General features: G+C 30.9%; 1 non-coding gene across 1 annotated transcript; it reads right to left on the reverse strand.

Annotated features, from left to right (window-relative positions):
* Positions 1–4,830: 4,830 nt before the first annotated feature.
* TRNAP-AGG lies at positions 4,831–4,902 on the reverse strand. The gene has a single exon. It is a non-coding gene; the product is annotated as a tRNA-Pro (tRNA).
* Positions 4,903–6,073: the final 1,171 nt, after the last annotated feature.

Raw genomic sequence — 6,073 nt, forward strand, 5'->3', positions numbered from 1 at the left:
ATTCAAAATATCAATATTACTGCTATTATTTTATTTTTATCATCATCATTATTAGTATTGGGAACATTTACATACACATCACATAATTCTATATGTCAAAATATCTCATGCCTAAACTTACATATTTACGTATATAACACTCAAATCTTTAATATAACATCAAAAATATCACTATTATCACTTTTTAAAAGTGAAATGCATCTTTTCATGCATGGGTTTAAAGCACTAATGTGCTATGTATGTAAATATAAAATTTTAGGTGTGAGATATGTAAATACAAAGAATTTCGTACTGTGTATGTAAATTTCACTTATTATTATTATTATTATTATTATTATTATTATTATTATTATTATTATTATTATTATTATTATTATTATTACTATTATTATGTATTCCTTGTTTGATTATAGTCATTACGTATTTATAGACCTGCTAAGAAAGATTGGGAATTGATGTTAGAAAGACAACTAGTCATGAAATTGATGTTAAAAAAAAAACTGGTCATAAAACTCAATTCAAATTAAATGATATAAATCCAAATTTAATTTCTAGTGTTAGGGTGTTCCCTAAAATTTATGCACAATGAGCTAATCCAAATACAGCAACAGAAAGACAAGGGCAAGCTAAGACATTACTGTAAGTGACACACCAAAACTTAACCAAAAATAGTGAAATCTAGTGAATGGTAAGCTAAGACTTAACCTTAAAAAATACACCACAAGTTATAGCCAAATTGTGGTGGAAAGAAAGTAAGGGTTACCTAGATCAAAATATATGATTAAATTTCCCACATTAAATTGAGAACTTTGAATGGGAAGATAATAAATAGCAAACAATATGAGATAGGATGAAAAATAAGCATTACTGGTTTACCCAAAATTTAAATTGAAAGAAGTAAAATTTAAAGATATTAAAGAAGGTTATAAGTAAATATGAAGAAACCTTAGGATATTGAAAATGCTCGTAATCATAATGTAATCCTATGATGTGTCTACATGTATGCCAGGCAAATATAATAATCAATATTTTCATAAAAACCCTCATGCGCATGGCAAGCCATCTTGCTTATAAGACAATATTGTAATACCCATTTCCTCCCTATCAATCTATTAAATCCATCGTTGACACTTGTTTCCTTATGCTAGGATTGCTCATGCATTCGCAGATGCATGTGTAAAATTGTTAATTTGTTTTAGCAATTTCTTTTTGCTTTGCAAAGATGTTTTTTGAAGAAACACTTAGAGGCGCCTAAATCAATTAAGAAGGAATGATTACTTTGAATGATGTGAGAAAATTTAGAAGGCTTTTACACTTGCTTCAAGTTAAGGAGTGAGTATTATTTTTTGTTGCAAGCTATCCCTGATGACCATTGCACCTGGGTTGAACCACATAACAATCATTGTTTCCTTTATTTTATTTTCTTTAAGACTATTTACACCTTACCACTCTTTTATTTTATGTGACCACTTAAAGCTATTGATCCAGAATTTTTATTCAAGAACAAATATACCTAAAGGATGGAGCACCCACTAAAGTAGGTCTAAGAGGGGTGCATGTAGCCTTATTACTACATTGAAAATAGGCAATTTCTATTACAAATATAACATAAGCAGAACACTTATTCATTGAAATGGATGTTATATATGAAGGTTTGTGCTTCATCAATGAAACACAAACCTCAAAAACTTCATCAAAATTCAAAAATGTATTTGTCCTTTCTTATATGACTGATATTGTAGTAATTTTGTCCCAAAATATTTCTTTCAAACACTTTTTTAATGAATGAGAAATAACGATCTAATGCCACATGCAAGTTGATCACTAACTCAATCCTAAGACAACTTATTCTCAAAGAAAAAAGTGTCAAAATGGTCCCCTGATTCTTTGTAGGGGGGTCAGTTTAGTCCCAGAGTTATAATAAGGTCAATATAATCCTCAAATTTTATTAATATGGGTTGAAAAAGTCTTGAATGAGGACTATTTTAGCCGTCATTAAAATAATATGGGGACTAATTTAGCACTTTTATAAACTCTAGGACTAAAATGGCCCCATATAAATAGTCAAGAGAACATTTTGGCACCTTACTTTATTCCCAAATCCATTATAGACAATAGGGTACCAAACAAAGAAATACATTAATTTTCTAAATATTAAATGAACAAACCACTATTTAATCAAGATGCATAAACCATACAAGAAGGATCAACATTAATAGGTCCACTTTATTTTTAGCAATGTAATAGATGCTTATGAAAGTGCATCGTTTACGATGACCAGTTCTGCATCACTGATCTACAGTGCAACCCTATCCACACCTCTTCCAATCCTTCCAAATTTTAAGCTCAAAATACAACAAAAATAAATATGAAACCGAATCCATGAATCTCATGCAACCAAAAAAAAAATTAAATAAAAAATAACCATTGAAACTTCCCAACATTGATTTGAATCTTGATGTTGCTCACTGTTGTTGTATAAATCAAAAAATAGAAGTGAAGAACAAATCACAAAAATATTGAAAGAAATTGAAATGTGGACCAAGGAAATTTCATTTAATATAAAGAGGACTAAAAGATGGGGCATTAGCTAGTATGTAGTAAGGTTGAAGATTGAAAGAGAATGATAATAATCAAAGAGGGTGAAAATCGTTGAATAATGATACAAATAGGAATGTGAAGCTCCCCAACAGAAGGGACGAACAACCTCTATATCAACACTTCTTTTGTCCAAATTTTAGTTCCTTTCTCTTTCTACACATGATGTTTGAGGGTTATAAAATCAAATAAGTGTATGTATTAAACGTAACATTCAGAAACGTTAATATTTCTATGTGGTGAACATATTATGGATTTTTATTACTATTGACCGAGGATTTTAAGAATGATGCATAATTCAAAGGTACATTTGGAATCAAATCTAGACATGATGTGTGAGTGAGCAAGTTTTATTCTTCTTTGGCCGCTTTTGTCATTTTTGAATGTTGTCATTCTCTTTCAAAGTTCAATCTCAAACAAAAAAAATCATTGCCTCGTCATTTATTTCTCTTTGTATTAAATGAGATTTCCTTGGTCTCTCACTTTCAATTTTTTTATTCTTTTATGATTCTTATTCTTCTGATTTTTATTCAAGCTGCATGAGAGTGCAATAATTAAGATTAGAATTAATGGTGAGTCACTTAAATTTTTTTTTCTTTTTAAATTTTTGGGTGATATTCATAGATCAAATTTAGCATTTATTTCTATTGCATTTTGAATTTAGGCTTTTAAAGGATCGGAAGGCTAGCAACTAATGTTGCATTGAAGACCAGTGATATGGAATTATCTCCGTGAATGATCCCTTCATCAAAACCGATTATCTGGTAAAAAAAAATGGGACCAGTTACATGGAACTCATCACAACAGATCCCTACATCAACACTGATTACATGGTAAAAAAGAATGTGGACATGCTAATCAAATCATCCTTATGTTGTTCTTTTTCTTGATTTAAAAAGCTATTTGTTCTTTTAATATTTAAAAATTATAAAATTTCCTTGTCTGCTATCATATTGTTGTTTCCATACTTGAGAATAGGATATTTTAGGGATTGAGTTAGCAATGATATTTGATTTTCATTGCTAGATCATTTGTTCCATGTTCGTTTTATGTGTTCTTAGAATATATTCTAAAACAGAATTACTATCAATTCATCCCTATAAGAAAGGAAAAAAAATTTTGGATTTAGATGACATTCCTTGAAGGTTTATGTTTGTTGATTGACGAAGCGCAAGTTTCCATAGATAGCATTCATTTCAATGAATATGGTCGTTTCTTCCATAAGCCATTTCTAGAAAATCTTTACAAAATTAAATGAAAATTAGACCTCTAGAATGCAATATAGGCAAATTAACAACTGCTCCCAAACCAGCCTCAAAGCATATATATGCTTTTGCACATGCCTTTGACCTCTATAAAATATAAAAAACCCAACTTCTCAATCACATGCTTATATATATACAAGCACAGGAAAAAAAATCTAGGAACAGAATCAGAGGTAAATGCAGAGGTCAGGAGAAATAACAGTACACTCAAGAGCATAATGAATCAACACCAAACCATTTTGCATATTGCAAACAATTCAAGCTTGCACCCAACAATCACCTCAAAACATTTCAAGACCAATATAGGAAAACAAATGGCTGTGACATTGCATTATATGGCAATATGTGAAAAAAAAAATTTTGTTTCAGTGACTACAGAAACTTAATTCATTGTACTCAAAACAATATAATGGAATATGTGCAAAAAAAATAGTAAATGTTTCTAGATCAATAAAAACGGATTTTTTTTTTTTAATTCCGATGTTTTTTTTTCGCGGCAAGTCGTTGTATTTAAGATAAACCCCACGTTAATTCGACGATTTCACGTAATCTTAAAGGGATTCCGGCCAGACCTCTCTTGTCCTTGTGAAAAATTTGAAGGCAAACAACGGTACAGAGTTGATAATATAAAAACATTTTCTCGCAATTAAAAGAGCTAAAAAAAAAAGCAATAATATAAACACCAAAAAGGTAAAAACAAGATTCTACAGAACCCGCCTGCCGTTAACCGAGTCAGGCGACAAGCAGCAAGCGAGAAGACGAAACCGCCTATTCTGGCTCGACAAAGGCGTTCTTGACCTAGAAACAAAAGAAAGAGAAAAGAAAGAAGTAGAATGGTGACGAGCAGATGCACGAGCGCCAGAAGTTAGAGGCAGGGATGCGGAGAAGGAAGCCATTCGAAATGTAGTTCGACGGAAAATAAGAGAAAAAAGCAGTTAAATAAAAAAGAACGCAGTGGGTTAAAAAGGGGGCATTCCGAGAATTGAACTCGGGACCTCTCGCACCCTAAGCGAGAATCATACCACTAGACCAAATGCCCTTTGTATTTGTTGATATATTAGAATTTAATTTTATTTAAATTTTATTAATCTCTTCAATATTGTTAATAAATAAGTAAAAATTTGCATGCATGCCACTGAAATTATTTCGTTGGTATAATTAACATCCAGTCCTTCCTCACTACTATAATGTTACTAACATTTATGAAAATCATTAAAAGCACCATCATATTCAACTGTTCTATAGTAGAAGAGGCAAATTTAAAAATAATTGATATTTTAATTAAATAGCATTCCTGTTTTATGCACCAACACCCACGTGCTTGACATTATATCCCTTCTTCAACTATTACCTCCACCGTACATAAAGGTATAAATGAGTTGTCGAGATCGAGCCCTCCTCACTTTAAACTTGATTAATTAATCGAGCTCAAGCTTAATTTTATCAATTGAGCTGGGTTGTTATTATGAAAGAAAGAAAATAAGACTAATTTAAAGTAGTGTTTTAATAAAATAATAAATAAAATGGACAATAAAGAGATGATTATTAAAAAATTACTTGATACAAAATATCTTTTTTTTTCTTTTGTTTTCTAAGCAAATTTTTTCAATAATTTATGGATAAATTCTTAAATTTCAATATATTTTGAGTGTCTTTTATATTAGGATTTTTTTAAAAGCCACCTCACGAGCTAGCTAGTCTAGTCAAGTTTATCTTGAACAAGGCTTGGTGGCTCATAGAGTTAAACTCTCGAGCTACTTATCATGTTGAGCACAAACTAGCTCACAAGTCAACCTGGATCAATTACACTCTTACCTATTATGTTTTCGTACTCCTACCACATCCCATCAATGATCCACGTTCCACACACACACACCCCCTCTCCTCCTTTAGTCTCACCTTGATCATCCACCATCAATCATGCTTTGAGATCCACATTCTCCTCTATTATGCCCCAGAAATTTTTATCTTCAACCTCGATCATAACTTACTCATGTGGTTTACCTTTGATACATCTTCAATAAACTGTCATTTGGCGTGAATCTCAAAGTGATTAGCACAAATCTCAGAGTATTTTTTAGTAAATAAAATAGTCACACTCAAATTAAAATCATCCAAAACTTTGATTATTACAAGATTTTGATATAGAGATTGGAATAAGTTAGATTATGAGACATGATGGAGCCATAGATAATAACATGTTGTCAGGA

Source organism: Phalaenopsis equestris, unplaced genomic scaffold (genome assembly GCF_001263595.1).
Source record: "Phalaenopsis equestris unplaced genomic scaffold, ASM126359v1 Scaffold000137, whole genome shotgun sequence".
NCBI lineage: Eukaryota > Viridiplantae > Streptophyta > Magnoliopsida > Asparagales > Orchidaceae > Phalaenopsis > Phalaenopsis equestris.